At 43.5% G+C, this 16,353-nt stretch overlaps 1 pseudogene; it reads right to left on the bottom strand.

Annotated features, from left to right (window-relative positions):
* Positions 1 to 2,781: 2,781 nt before the first annotated feature.
* LOC140733992 (interferon-gamma-inducible GTPase 10-like) lies at positions 2,782 to 13,435 on the bottom strand (annotated as a pseudogene).
* Between the last annotated feature and the right edge of the window lie 2,918 nt (positions 13,436 to 16,353).

Here is a 16,353-nt window from a genome sequence, read left to right as displayed (position 1 = left end):
TGAGGTAGCTTTCCTCACTAAACAAATACTCAGAATTCTTTGGTTCAGTCCCTTTCTATCTTCATCTGCGACACTTCTCATGCTCTTGAATACCTCAGTCATTAAGCTCCCTGGCCTTGATCACCTGGTATTCACTATGAACGTCCAGTCCCTATACAGTTCTCTCCCTCATCAGGAAGGATGTAAACTTCTCTGCTTCTTTCTGAACAACAGACCTGAACAGTTCTGCTCCACCACCACCCTCCTGTCTTTGGCAGAACTGGTTCTCCTTCAGCTTCTCCCACTTTCTCCAATCCCAAGGTGTTCCCATGGGCACCTGCGATGATCCCAACTATGCCTGCGTTTTCGGTGGCTACAAGCCTACTTGGATAACCCCTCCCAACTCTTTCAACACTACATCGATGACTGCATTGGTGCTGTTTCCTGAGCTTATCAGTTTCATCAACTTTGCCTCCAAATTCCACCCTGCTGTCAAATTCACTTGGTCCAACCTGGACACCTCTCTCCTCTTTCTCAATCCCTTCCTCTCCATCTCTGGAGACAGTCAATCTACTGATATCTTTTATAAACCTCGTGACTCTCCCAGCCATCTTATCTGTACTGCAGCTTTTCCCATAGGGTTCCCCTTGGCCTTATCTTTCACTCCACAAGACTTTGTATCGAACATATCATTCTCTGTAACATTCATGATTCCCAATAGATTCCTACCACTAAACACATCTTTCTATTCCACTACACCCCACCCCAATCTTAGCAATTGGTCTCTATGTGGCTCCCTTGTCCACTCATCTCTCTCTACTGATCTCCCTGCTACAACTTATCCCTGCAAACAAGCATGCTAAACCTGCCCCTACTCCTCCTCCCTTAATACCATTCAGGGATAAGCAGTCCTTCCAGGTGACACAACACTTCACCTGCAAGTCTGTCGGTGTCATCTACTGTATTTTGTACATCAGAGAGGCCTCATGTAAAATGGGGATCGCATCATCGAGGTCCTTTGCTCTGTCTATTACTAAAGGTGTGATCTACCGGTGGCCTGTCCATGGTTTCCTCTAGTGCCACGATGAGACCACAGTCAGGCTGGAAGAACGATACTGTTATGTTTTGTAACTCCAAATGATAAAAATAATCAAAAAAAAACACAGGGAGACTGGGACAAATGTGTACTCTTCATTTTTACTTTTATGGAGGCGTGCTCTTATGACGTGGTGTTGTGATCACACACACACACACACACACACACACACACACACACACACACACACACACACACACACACACACACACACACACACACACACACACACACACACACACACACACACACACACACACACACACACACAACTACTACAGAATAGAGCTGCTCTATACACATCTACAGAATATCTGGTGAGTTGTTGGTCCTGCAGTGTGTTGCATTACGACACGCAAGGAAGAAATTGCCATCCTTCTGATTCAAGTTTCAAAGTACAGTTATTATCAGAGAATGTCTAAATTGTACAATCTTGAGATTTGTTTGTTTACAGTCAACCACAAAGCAAGAAACCAAAAAGAACCCAAAAAAATAAAATGAAGAACAAGACATGATTTGCAGAGAAAGAAAAGAAACACAAATTATGTAAACAATAGAAGAGAGCGACAGCATTCCGAACTGAAATGAGTCCTGAGATCCGAGCCCCAGAGCAGCCGGGGTGTAGGCCCAAAGCCTCAGTATCAGCTCATTATATTAGCAGGTACAAAGCACGGCAGCTAGGTCAGTCTTCATAGCCTCAGTGCCACGAAGAGAGAAGCGAACATCACGGGACAACGAGTGATATTGGATCTTACCTCCAATCCCAATACTATGCCTTTCCAGTCTATCTGGGCTGGTGTTTAAATTGTCCAAACAGCATATCATACCTTGCACTAGGACCCAGGCACCGCTGACGTGAAAGGATATTGGGAACATCTCTGACCACTTTGTAGCTGCATCCACTTCTGCCAAAAAACTTGTGTCCCTGAATGGTCTAGCAAAATCCACATGAATCCTCTGTCAGGGATGTGAGGACATTCCCAGGGATGGAGAGGCACTACACGTGGAAATTTCTGGACTTGTTGTCATCCCGAACAGAGCATGGCAAGATGCATGATCTGCTGATCTATCCCAGGCCACCTGACAGAACTTCAAACCAGCGCTTTCACTTTGACCATGTCTAGATGCCCAGCATGTAGCTCCTCTAACACTTCAGCTCTCAGTTTGGATGGTACAACAACTCTTAATTGCCATATAAGGACATTTTGAGTGACCTTGTTGACCTGAGAGTGTGGGGTCTTTAATGGTTTTGCTTTGGATTATCTCTGCCAATACAGAATTTGAAAATTTTTTAGTTACTCCCTTTTCCAAGGGTAAATTAGTCACCCACTTGAATTCAATCTTGTAATTGTGTTCTCCAAGAATCAGAGCCCAGCTTTGTATTTGTGCTGCTGCTGTCAGTGGAATATCCTTCAGTGGACTGAAAATGGACCCCAGTGGTTGATAATCAGTAACGATGGTAAACTCTCTCCCATACAGGTAGTGTTTGTACTGTTTTACACCCCAAACCAGACTCAGGACTCTCTGACAATTGTACAGTATTTTTCTCTGCAGAGGAAAGGCAACATGATGTAAAGGCTATGGAGCGATCACTTCCTTCACTCACAACATTTGATTTGAATGCACCTGTACCCTAAGACAAGGCATCACAGTGAAGCTTCACTGGACGAGGTGGATCATAATATGTGAGTACAGTGTCTGAGCTCACCATCTGTTGCTCAGCTTCAGCTAAATCCACAGCTAAAATGCCTCCCTGCAGAAAGGGTTGCAAATTTATCCTCTATCCTGGGCAGAGGGCATTGATCTACTTTCAGGACTGTGTTGTTGGTGTCCTTAACATCACCACAGATCTTGTCAGACCCATTCTTCATGGCTATTGGAACTACTGCTGTTGTTCATGGGCTCCACTCAACCTTGAAAATACTTATTCAGCCTCCAGGCTGATCTCACTCACTCAGATCTTTATCACAGATGGTGTCAGGAACTGGCTGGGCTTTGTAGAACTTGGGTGTGGCATTTTCATTTAACACTATTTTACTTTTGATATGTTTGAGTTTTCCAATGGCAACCTTGAACACTGCTGTGGCTTCATCCAGAATCGTTCTCAATTCATTTTCTGTTGTCTCTGTGGCAGAGGATGTGGCATGCAAATGGAGGATATATCTCCAGTCAAGTTGTTGTTGCGTCAGCCACTCACATCCCCACAATGCTGGCCCTCCTGTTTTCACCACATACAAACCCAATGTGTCTTATTGGTTGGTGTGTCTGTTACAAATGTCACTCCCACAGGAGTTATCTTTTCTCCAGTATAAGTTCTCAGTTGGATATCTGCAATTCTGTTGATGCTCACTTTCATTCCTGACTACAACTCAGTTGTGTTTCTGTCTGCTGCTCCCTTTGAACACATGATTTCAACAGCTCTTTTAAATGTGAGTTGTGCTTCAGTTAGGAGCTGTTTCTCAATGAATTCTTGCAATGTCTTTCCATTGCCCTTTTTATGATGTCACAATAAGATCTTTATAGATATTGAAGGGAAAACACAGCCACCAGTTTGTACACAGCAATAATGCATACACTGTGAGTTTATAATGTCCACACAGTCTGCCCCAGTGCTATTGATTGATGGGTGAGCATTATTCAGACACCTGGAGATAACTTCTCGGCTCCTCTTCAAATTAGGATCACATGTCATTTATGTCCATCTGTTTCATGTCTTTAACAGAGTCGCACTCCCTCGGTCAGACACAAGTGTTCCTCAGAAATGGATAAGCAATATTTCAGAAAGGAAAGCAACAAAGGGGAAAGTTGTCATGTAGAATTACAGCAGGGTTCAGTGACAGGCCTCTTCAGTATATTAACCACAGCATAACATTAGCTCACTGTGTTGATGTTGGTGCTGACCAGTTAATCAATGCCATTTGCAACCTTCACCACCCTCTCTGCACTCTCTGTAAGGTCCTTCAGTGCATCGGTCAGCATTGTGTAGGTCATGAGAAATGATGATCCTGCTCCAAAAATGGGACCAATGACAGGGATGAAGTCAAGGCCAATTTCCACAGCTGAAATGGCAACAGCTGTAGTACCCCAACGTAACCTTCTAATTATATCTTTATCTATTTTCCCCAGCAGGGGAGCTTTAACTACAGCCTTAAGCTCTTCCACAGATTTGTCTGTGATGCTTGCCAGTCTTTGAAGAGAAGCTTCATCCAGACACAGACATTTACGGAAATGGATTATTGCCCCAATCAGTATGCTGATATCACAAGCAAGGGAGAGACCAGGAACGGGGACTGCTCCCACAGCTCCCGAAAGTGTTGCCAACATCCAGACACGTTTCTGCAGTATCTTGCTTTTCTGCTGAATAATGTCCACACTTCAGTTCGGATAGGCCAGGACAAAGACACTTTTCTTTATATTCGGCAGATCATCTTCAAGTGTTTTATTTAACCGATTGAAATCATATCGATCCTGTTCAAAACTGGATATCAGGAACACAGTTGGGGTCCGAATCCCCGCTTCTCTCAACTTCTTTATGCAGTCACTCCGAATATATTCCAGTTCATTTTCCTCATTATATTCCTTCCCCACCATTTTCATTGAATGAAAATCTTGATTAATCTTAGTGCGGACAAAATAGAAAATTTTCCTCAGCTGTTTAATCTCTTTCGCAAGTTTTGCATCATTTTCTTTGAAACGACAAGCTGATATTATGATGAAGAAATTGTATCTTTCAAATTTCATTTCTCTGAGATATGTACCAGCTGGAAATTTTGTGGATCCAATCCCTGGCAGGTCCCAGTAGCAGACGTTGGGCAGACTGGGATGTGGGTACCTGGTTGGCTCCATTGTAGATTCCCTGATCCCAACTTTAGCAGCTCTGGGATCAGTGTTTCGAAGTCCTCTCATGGCATTGATGAAGGTGGATTTTCCTGTACCTGTTTCTCCTGACACTGCGATGTTAAGCTCTGTATTATCCAGTTCCGCTAGCTTCTGCTCTATCAGACATTTAACTTTTTCTACCCCGCCTGTTTTAAAGTCAGACTTCAATTTGTTGAGCTCTTCCTGTGTGAAGAATGTGTCATTCTCAGCCTCAGCCACCTGTTGACTGAAAGGAAACAACGTTCCATTAGAATTTCTAATGATAAAATCTTCCAAATTTACAGATCCCCAATTTCTTGTCATCCATCTCATTTGGGACCAATTAACCAAATCATCAGTATGTTTTGGGGATATGGGTGGTAAGTGCCACATGCAGGCAGACCTACAGGACAAAGTATGCTTGTGACTTTCATGTGGATAACACCACAGGTCAGGCTGCAACCTGGCTCTCTAGAATTATGAGCGTTGGAAATCTATCCATACAAGATTCCTTTCACTTCATCATGAAAACTAAACAATTCATGCCTGCTGTAACAGAGTGACCCAGGGTGGTGCAGTGGCACTGTACTGCAAGTGGTGCAGCAGACTGACACCACCAGTGACCTGGCTTCACTCCTGGTCTCTGGTGCTGTCTGTGTGGAGTCTGCATGCTCTCCTGTGACCGAGTCGATTTCCCGTGGGTGATCCTGCCACTCTGTGTTAGTTGTTAGGTTAATGTACCCCTGTAAACTGCTTGTCATGCAGGTGGGGGTGGGAAAGTTGGAAACTTGATGTGTATGTGAGAGAGAATTTGTTAGATGGAAATAAGCAGGTGCACGGGAAAGGTGGGAATGCTCAGTGGGAGGGTGGAGGGAAAGAAAAAATAAAAATGTACAAGTGATTTAAAAAGATGAAAAAGCTGTAAAACATTCATGTATAGAATAAACAAAGACTAGTAACATATTTTTAACAAATGTACCAGGCTGTGACCATCTCCGAACAAGGAGAGTCTAACCACCTACTCTTGACACCAATACCACACAGACTTGTCACTGTGTGCCACATACACGTCCCCTACACTGTTTCTTCTTGGCTACTCTGACAGCAACTCACAACCCCCTGATGTCCACTAATAAAACAGGGCACTACTGATCAGGGACAATATCACAGCTGCTCTCAGAGGGAGTGGATAACGGGCGGATTATCCACTGAGCCCATAAAGGTAAAACTCAAGGTGCAATTATTCTGATTGGATTACATTATCGTGCCCTCAGTAGCAAACAAGATATTGAGGAACAAACATGCGGGCAGATTAGGAAAACTTGCAAAAACAACAGGGTTGTTTGATTGGGAACTGTAACTTAACCAAAATAGACTGGGGCCTTCTTTGCGCAAGAGAGTTAAGATAAGGCAGAATTGTGAAGTGCATTAAGAGAGATTCTTAAAACAGTATGTCAGCAGTCCAATTCGAACAGGGGCCATATTTAGAATTGATATTGGGAAATGTGACTGGCCAGCTGACTGAGCATTCAGTGGGGGTAATTAATAGGAATCAGTGATTAAAATACCTTAAAGTACAGATATTGCAAGAAAGCATTAAGTAAAGGGGAGAAAATTTCTCAATTAAGCAGAAACTGGGTAGAGTTCTTCAGGTACAGGTGTTGCCGGGAAAATCTCTTCTGTGTAGGGTGTTTAATAGCCAGCTTCAGAGTATGGGATTGATATGATCCAGTAAATTGGAAGGATTAGGATGGCAAGTTAGGGGAGCATTTGAAAGAGGTCAAGAAGGAAAAGGAAGCAAGTGTTCAGTTTCTGAAGTTAAAATAATCAAAAAGAGACTCCTCGAGTGAGAGAAGAACTCAAGAAGGGAATTAGGTGAGCCAGAAGGGGCCATGAAGAGTCCTTGGCATATAAGATGAAAGGGAATTCCAAGGAGTTCTGTACATATGTCAAGTGGAAGAGATTAACTCGGGATAGTGTAGGACTAGACAAGGACAGATGATTAGAGATATGCTCGAAGGTTGAAGATGCAGAGAAATTCTAAATGAGTACTAAACAAAATTCTGGGGGAACTCAGTAGATCAAACAACTGTTCCTGATCTACTGAGTTCTTACAGGATATTGTGTATTGATCCTGATCTCCTGCATCTACAGTCTCTCGAGTGTCTTGTAAATGATTAATTACAGCAAGTATCCAACAAGGGAAAATCATGGGGAACATGTTAATATGCTGGGGAATTTTGAGACAACGAAAAAGGGGTCATGGTGGCAATAGATATGATTTAGAAGTTTAAGGTATTCTTTGATAAGCAGAGAATAGAGAGATATGGACCATGTACAGGCAGAGTGAAACTTCGAAGGGGAGAGATGAAGTAAAGAGCTGGAATGTTGATTGGTGAAAGTCAGAAGGTGATGGAAGAAAGAAAACAGGGGGAAGAGCACCAGGGGGAGGTGATGGGTGGGCAAGGAGATAAGGTGAGGGAGGAAAAGGGGATGGGAAATGGAGTGGGATGGTGGGAGGCACTACTGAAAGTTTGAGAAATCAATGTTCATTACATCAGGTTGGAGGCTACCCAAATGGAATTAAAGTGTTATCCCTCCAAACCAAATGGAATTAAAGTGTTATCCCTCCAAACCAGTGGGGGAGACCATGGATGGACATATCAGAATGGGAATGGGAGGTGGAATTAAAATGGGCGGCCACTCAGAGAATATGGAACTGATATGTTCTAGACAGATGGAAGAATGAGTGTGGCAAATTAGGGGAGCATTGGAAAGAGATTATTAATTCAGTCAAGAGGGGAAAGTAACTGTATGTACAGTTTACGATGTTAAAATAATCAAACAGAGTCCTTGAGGGATATAAACAAGCCAGAGATTAACTCAAAAAGGGAATTAGGTGAGCCAGGAGGGGCAATGAAAAGTCCTTCCATGTTAGAATAAAGGGAATCCCAGGGCATTCTATACATACATCAAATGTAAGAGAATAACCAGGGATAGGGTAGGACCACTCAACAATAGAGGATTAAACAAACACTTGGAGGTGGAGGATGTGGAGAAGTCCTAATGAGTACCAGACAAAATATTGAGCAAATTCAGCAGATCATGTAGCATCTGTGCCTGACCTACTGAGTTCCTACAGGATTTTGTACATTGATCCAACAAGGGGAAAGTCATGTGGAACAGTATGAGCAGTGTGGGGCTATGTTAATATGCTGGGGCATTTTGAGATAAAGGAAAAGGTGATGTTGAATATGTTGAAAAACGTTAATGTGAAAGTGGTGCTGGTGGCAACAGATATGATCCAGGAGTTTAAGAGGTTCTTTAATGAGCACGTGTAATTGCAGGGAATGAAGAGATATGGAGCATGTGTAGGCAGATTAATTGGTTTAGTGAGGCACTGTTAGCTTAAATGGTGCAGCATAACATCGTGAGCTGAAGAGCCTGTTCACAGGTTGAGACATTGTGTTCTATGACAAGGGCTTTGATGGAAGGGAACACCACCACCTACAGCTTCCCCTCCATCATACATTGATATCATTGCTCCACACGGTCACTGGGTCCACACTCAGGAATTCCAGATCCAACCCCACAATGGGATCAGATTTATCAGGATGGCAGCTGATCAACAAAGCAGATCCCATGCACCAATGAGAATGCTGAGCACTCAGTGTGCAGTGCACTGGCAGGAGTTGCTGAGGTGGGGTTCATTGAAGAGACACACAGTGTGGCATGTTCTGACCTGCCTGGATCTTGTGTTTCCCATTCTTGATGGCTGTTTCTTGCAGCCTAGCCTGTGTGACAATCCAGTAATCCCAGCACCAAACAGTGAGAGTGGTTGGGGGCTTGGGTCTCCTCTTTGTCTTTGTGTAGATTATCTCCTTGAAGGAAATAAAAAGAATGACTGACGGTTCTTTGCCTATCAAGATTATTTAAGGATGCTCAGCAAATCACCTTTAATCACTGGAGAACAATGCAAGAAACCAGTGTATAGAACAGTACAGCATAGAAACAGGGTCCTTGGCTCATATTGTTCCTGCTGACCATGATGCCAAAATAAATTTATCCCATCAACCTGCACAAGAGACATATCTCTGCATTTCCTGCACATTCTCATGTCTGTCTAAATGTCTCTTCAATTCTCCTGTTGTGTCTGCTTCCACCACCCTCTGTGGCAGAAAGTTCCAGGCACTACCAGTCTCTGAGTAAAAACATCCCCAGGGTGCCCTCTCACCTCATTTACGCCTCCCAGTGTCTAATATTCTGGGAAAATAACTCCTTCCATGCTTCTCATGATTTTATATACTTCCAACATGTTTCCCGGCTTTCAAGAGAAAACAACCCTGGTTTGTCCAAACTTTCTGCACAGCACATGAACTCTCATTTCACAACATCTTGGTAAACCTCTTCTGCACCTTCTCCAAAGCCTCCATATCCTTCCTGTAATAGGGCAACCAAACATGAATGGAATCCTCCAGATGCACCAGAAGAAATCCATGTTTGCCCAATTTGCCTTATGTTAAACAGAAAATACACATCTGTATTGTCTCTCCTTATTTTAGCCAACCTGACAGAGGAGGATATGAAGGGAGTTGTGTTTCCTCCTCAAGGTTTCAGGAAAGGATGTGGTGGAACACTGGATGCTCAGAGCTGAAGGTGAACGGAAATAAGAAAGAACATTGTCCATAGTGCATTCCACAACATGGAATCTGCAAATCAACCAACATCTGCAAAATGCCACACAGTTGCCTGTGATAATCACTTAGACTAGATGGTGTTTTCTACTCAAAGTCCAAGATTCACAGGAAAGTGGTGCCTCTGTGGAGTAAAGATGCATCTGTGGCATTGCAACTACAATCAAATCAGGGCAACCTGCAGATAATGAACACTGAGTTGAACTGTACTGAAATATGCCTCTTCATTTTCTGTTTTTATATTCTGTGGTTTTATTCATTTGTTGTCATTTGCACATGGTGTTGGAGGGAGTTTGATATTTCATGTTTTTGCTTTGAACTGGTTGAGTCCATCATTCTTTGTTTTGTGACTGAATGTGGGGAAGACGATTCCCAGTGTTTAATGCATACACACTTTGATAATAAATGTACTTTAAGCTTTGAGAATACAGTGTGATTTGTCAGAGTAGGTCTGAGAATTTGGACACCATGTAGTGATGACCAGAGCATTTTCTTAAGTGACAATAATAAACAGGGATTCTGTGACTGGATGAGGAATGAAGAGGGATGGGCTGATGATTCAGAATAAAATGAGTTCAGGTCACATCACAGCAGCAGGGGGATATAACTTAATGGATTGAAGTATGGTGAAAACAGCCAGCTTGCATAATAGTCATGATTCAATCTCCAGATTACCATCAACACTGAGCTTGTTCACCCTTTGCCTTTCAATGAAACATGTGATGATTGAAAGTCTTTGGATGTCAGGAATTATCCAATGCTTTTCACCTGCTCTTTTAGACAAAGTACTAATATATTCATAGAATCACTGGTACACACCAAGAGGAGAGTTCACAATAGCAATGATACTGTGTGACAAAGATTGACATTTGGGCCTTCCCTAGATGGTGATGGTCATTCCCTGCTGCTTCCTTTGTGCAGATATTACTGGACACTTTTTTTCTTTGATTAAACATTGCTTTGGCCTTGCTGCAGGCAGTTGATGAGAACAACATTTGCACACTTGAAACAAAATGAACACTATAATTTCAGCAAACATCTCACTTCAGACTGTAGGGTGGAAGGAAGGTCATTATGGAAGCAGTTGAACATGGTTTGGATGAAGACGCTAAACTGAGCAATTTCCTCGGTGATATCCTGGGCTGACCGCCAACAACCACACCGATCTTCTCTATGTTATTTTCCCCTGGATGCCACACTCTGTCAAATGCTGCCTTTATATTTCCAATCACCTGGAGTCTATTGAAGTTTGTCTGAACAATTCAGGTTCAAAGACAAAATCAAAGGTGATTTCCAGAGCCACTGTGGAAATGATTGCCCTCAGCACCAACACAGAATTTGACAGAGGGTCCTGGTAAACTGAAGGTAATGGGTATGATGATTTGAATCCTGTTGCATGATCATCACACCATCCCCAGGACTGGAATCCTTCACACCAGTTGTCTGGGCCCAAATATCAATGATCATTCCTTTCTCTATGAAAAGTACGGGTATTTGCTGCTGATTGCACAACATTCATGTCAATTCACTGTCACTCAGATAACAAAACAAGTTGTGCCTGCATTAAGCACCGCCAAATCAATCTGCCGGCATGAGGGCACAGGTACTGTATCTGTGACAGGAGGCCAAAATGAGGCTGGTAAAGACCCAAATCCTGCAGTATCCGAGACTAGAGTCGAGACACGATTTTGAGACTGAGACAGACAAAGTTCCTGACTAGATACCAGATGACAGCCTGATGAGACTGGACAGGAACTCAAACAAGGAGACAGAAACCCAGAACGCAGTTGCAGACTGAAACAAAGCTGAGCTGATGATTGAACACTGAAGCTGAGTTCAGGAGCTCTTTAAATATTTTGGAGACAAAACATGGTCACCAATTGTGGAGTGGGCCAGAATCTTTAAAGTAACCATGCTAGTTAAACATATTCTGGAGAATCGGAGCACTGGAGGCTGGCACAGTTGGCTGCGTATGGTAACAGTATCAGACACCATTCACAATTAGTAATCATCCCCAGTAACAGAATATCTGAAAGCCGACTCTCTCTCTCACTGACAGGCATTGGTGGCAAGTCCACCACCATCAACATGTGCAGGAGTAGGAATCAGACTGGTCGTTACAGAAGTTCAGCAGCCGTGTGAGCAGCTCAGAAGGTAAATCACACAAAAGGGGAAAGACAACCGGCAGGAACTCATCATCATTTACAAATCTCCCTGTGTGCCACCAGTCTGGATTTGTGTTCTTTCTCCTTTGAGGCAAAGTCCTGGAATGTTTGTGAAAACACTGGAGGAACAGCTTCACCTCCAGACTGAAAGCAGTCCAGTAAGTACATCACTATGTCTTCTCTAGGGTATTTAGGAAATACAATGAATTCCAGTTAATTGGGATACATTGAGACCACTACATTTTGTCCAATTAGCCAAAGTTTCATGGAAATATTTAAGGTCTAAAAAGAGAAAATGAGGAACAAATTGTGTATTTAAATGAAATACAGAACAAACTAGAACACAGCCAATAATAGTACAGGACTGATAAACTCTTTATTAGTTCCGAATAGATGTCGACAGAGGAATTCATCCATGAACAAAATCATTGCTGACTCCCAGTAATGGACTGCCCTCAGGCAATACTACCAGTCACCATATCCTCCAAATCTTCATTTTTATTTTCACATTCAAGTTGATTGGTGATACTTTCAAATTCCTCTTAGGTCCTAATTTGTTGAAGAAGTGAAATAGTTTGATTTTCACTCTTGCATGCTTCTGACATCTCCGAGCCTGACTGTTTGAAACCACAGTCATTCAAACTGTTCAGAATTGTCTTTCTGCTTATTTCTCATCAACTATCAGTGCCAAAAATCACTGCTTTTGAACACAAACACACACTGATGCTATTTAAAAATTGTTTGGTCTGAGCACGGTGTAGCATCCAACAGCCACTTAAGTATGTGTGACTAAAGCTAGTTAAACTGCTCAACAATAGTCTCCATCTCCAATTAAGCAGTATAGTGTCCCAAATAAAGGAAGGGAATTCTGGCAATTTCCTCCATTAGGTTTTGTTCTTTAAGCATTGTCCCAAATAAGTGGCTGATCTGATTAATTGATGGCCCAATTATCAGGAACCCACTGTATCTGTATCGCAGAAATAAACAACAAGAAAATCCAGCTTCTTTGTTCCTTCATTTGATTGACAACTGTAAGAGAAACCTTTCAGCAAGAGCTGTAATGTGTTGTTTTCAAAGTTGAAAATCAAAATAAAGTTAGTATCAAAGTATGTCTATGTTACCATATACGACTTTTCTGATGGTCAGCTCTGAAGACAGAGGTTTTCTTCCATGTGTTTAGTTTTGGAGAAATATTGTGCAGCACAGAAATAGCCCATCATATCCATTCCAGTCATCAAGTACTCTCTGGAATAACCCCCTTTCCCAGAACATGGTCCAAAAAAAACATTCTTGAAGGTATCCCCTTATCCTTCAGTTAGTTATTTTAAATGTTCTGTAAACCTCTGCCTCCAACACCCCTCAGGCATTGTGTTCCCCATTCCAACCACTCTCTTGTCCAGCGGATTGGTTTCCCTCGGACTCCCTCTAAACATCTTACCCTTAAACCTGTGCCCTTTGAGTTCACAGGTCTCCATTATGGGGCAACGTTTCCCGGTATCGATGTTGTTTAAAATTCCCCTCAGCTTTTTCATTATATAAATAAAGTGCCAACGGCCATAAAATGCCGCCCTCTCTCTCCGGATGCGCCGCACCTCTTCGGCTTGGGTGCCCATGGAAAAGCGGATGGCTTCCTGGCTCTCCATTATGAACCCAGAGTTTGAGTTAATCTACTTAATCTACTGGTCTAGGCCCCAGCAAATTCATCTCTTGCCCCCTTCAATAACCTGGGGTAAATCACATCAGGCTCTGGGGACATCCACATTAACACTCATTAGGAGGCCCAATACTTCCTCTGCCTTGGCCCCTAGACGCCCCAATGTATTTACACATTAAGGACAACATCGTAGTTCCATGTACTGATCGATGCTTAAGTTCATCAACGTTACGCAGAATACTCCTAGCATTAAAATATACACACTGCAGACGATCCACCCAATCATACCTGTTATTGGGATCTTGCCTTTCAATACTTCTCTGCTCAGACAGTTGGGTTATTTGCAAGCTGTTGTCGTTCTGTTGTTTTGACTTCGAACTCAGTGTTCCAGTCCTCGTTCCGTCCCCTTCTCGGAAAAGGTCTAGTTTCACTGAAGGTCACTGCAGTGACTGATGCCTCTCTGAGTCACTCTGATCACGGGAATTCGCGTTCAAAGCCTCCCAGATCCAATGAAACAGAGTGAGCTGGGAAAGTTCCACACAATAACGTGAGTGCCTCAGTCTCCCCACCCGCTTCACCGGTCAGACCGGTGTGGTTCTCCGGGTTCAAAGTCCGGGCGCTGTTGAATTTTGTTTGATCGGTGATAAAGCGATGGCGTTTAGAGTAGCTCAGTATGTGCGCGGTTCACAGTCCGTGAACAGCAGGGACCCGAAAGGAGAATGAGCAGCTTGAGACTAGAGATGGCCCGAAAGGAGCATTCTGGGTTTTCAGATGTTGGCGATATTCATGATCAGTTGGGATGGGGAATGAGAGCCATTAGTTTAGGTTTGCAATGTGCCCTCGCCCCCTGGGGAAGTAGTTTAAGCGATGCCGAGTGGAGAGTCGTAAGTCTGCGGGACCGGACGGCATCCCAGGGCGGGTACTCAAGATGTGCGCGGCTCATCTGGCAGGGGTGTTTACAGACATTTTTAATCTCACCCCCTCCCAGTATAGACTGCCCTCCTGCTTCAAAACACCCACAATTGTTCTGGTACATAAATAGACCAAGGTAACAGGTCTGAACCACTGGCGTCCTGTCGCACTCACCTCAATAATGAGCAAATGCTTTAAGAGCCTGGTCAAGGACTACATCTGCGGCTTGCTACCACCCACACTGGACTCCATACAATTCGCCTTCCAACGCAACCGACCGACAGATGCCGCAGCTCTACACAACGTCCTTCCACATTTGGAGAAGAAGGATGCTTGACCCTCAGCACAGGTGCCCCTCAGGGCTATGTACTGTCCCCTCCTTTACTGTCAGTATACCCATAACTGTGTCACCACCCACAGCTCCAATCTGCTAATTAAATTTGCTGATGATACTATACTGATTAGCCTAATCTCAAATAATAATGAGGCAGCCTACAATGAAGAAGTCACCACCCTGACACAGTGGTGTCAAGGAAACAAGCTCTCCCTCAATGTGGCAAAAATAAAGGAGCTGGTTGTGGGTTACAGGAGGAATGGACACAGGCTTGCCCCTATTGACATCAATAGATCTGGGTTTGAGAGGGTGAACAGATTCAAGTTCCTTGGCATACACACCACACATGGTCTGTACATTCCGGCTGTGTGGTGAAAAAGGCAATATAATGCCTCTTTCACCTCAGATGGTTGAAGAAGTTTGGTGTGGACCCCCAAATCCTAAGAACTTCTATACGGGCACAATTGAGAGCATCCTGACTGGCTGCTTCACTCCCAGGTATGGGAACTGTACTTCCCTCAATCGCAGGACATTGCAGAGAGTGATGTGGACAGTCCAGCACATCTGTAGATGTGAACTTCCCACTATTCAGGACATTTACAAAGACAGGTGAGTAGAAAGGGTCCGAAGGATCATTGGAGACCCAAGTCATCCCAACAACAGGCTGTTCCAGCTGCTACCATCTGGGAAACAATACCACAGCATAAAAGCCAGGACCAACAGACTCCGGAACAGCTTCTTCCACCAGGCCATCAGGCTGATTAATTCATGCTGACACTGCTGCATTTCTATGTTATATTGACTATCCTGTTGTACATACAGAGACGTAATGTAAAGATAGTTACTCCTCGTGTATATGAAGGATGTAAGTAATAAGGTCAATTCAATTCAACAGCAGCAAGGTCACGTCACCAAGGAACGTCAACAGTGACAGAGAATGCCATTACCTGGCTGCCTCGCCGAGACTGTGCAAAGACACAGATATCGTTTGTCAGCAAGGCCAGCTGTGATCCTGTTGGCCTGGGAGCTAATCCTCCTTTTTTTGGCAGCTCTCTTGACATGACCTGGTCAAGCAGCTGTGGGAGGATTACCTGTCTGGCTTTTGTGATCAGAAATATGTTGCTGATGTTTTCCTTGGTACCTTTCACATTTCACTTTCCGCACATACCCATGTCATCTTACTGACTTTGCCCTCTCTTGTAAAATCCATCCCCTCATCAATCTAGTTTAAACACTTGCTGATGGGATATTAGTACCCTCTTGTATAGTATAATGCAATCCATCCCTCTTGACAGTTAGTCTCTTCTCTCAGAGAGCCCATTGATCCAGGAACCTGAATCGCTGCCCCCCACCCCACCCTGCACACATCCCTTCAGTCAGATATTCATCTGGCCTAACCTTCTATTCCTGGACTCACTAACATATGACACTGGAATAATTCAGAGATCACTTCCCTTGATATCTTGCATTTTAATTTCCTACCTAATTCCGATACTCTGTGGGGCCTCATTTCTCATTCTACCTTTTGTGTTTGTGCCAATGTGCGCATCCATCTCTGTTTTCTGAAACCTGAAACAACATCCCCCTCCACCTATTGTTGAGGGCAATGACAACAGGAAAACATTGCATTAACTAAAACTACCTTTGTTTCTCCAGAGTCC

The sequence above is a fragment of the Hemitrygon akajei genome, chromosome 10, assembly GCF_048418815.1.
Source record: "Hemitrygon akajei chromosome 10, sHemAka1.3, whole genome shotgun sequence".
NCBI classification, from domain to species: domain Eukaryota; kingdom Metazoa; phylum Chordata; class Chondrichthyes; order Myliobatiformes; family Dasyatidae; genus Hemitrygon; species Hemitrygon akajei.
Note: the sequence above shows the minus strand (reverse complement) of the source record. Positions and strands in the feature narration are given on the sequence as shown.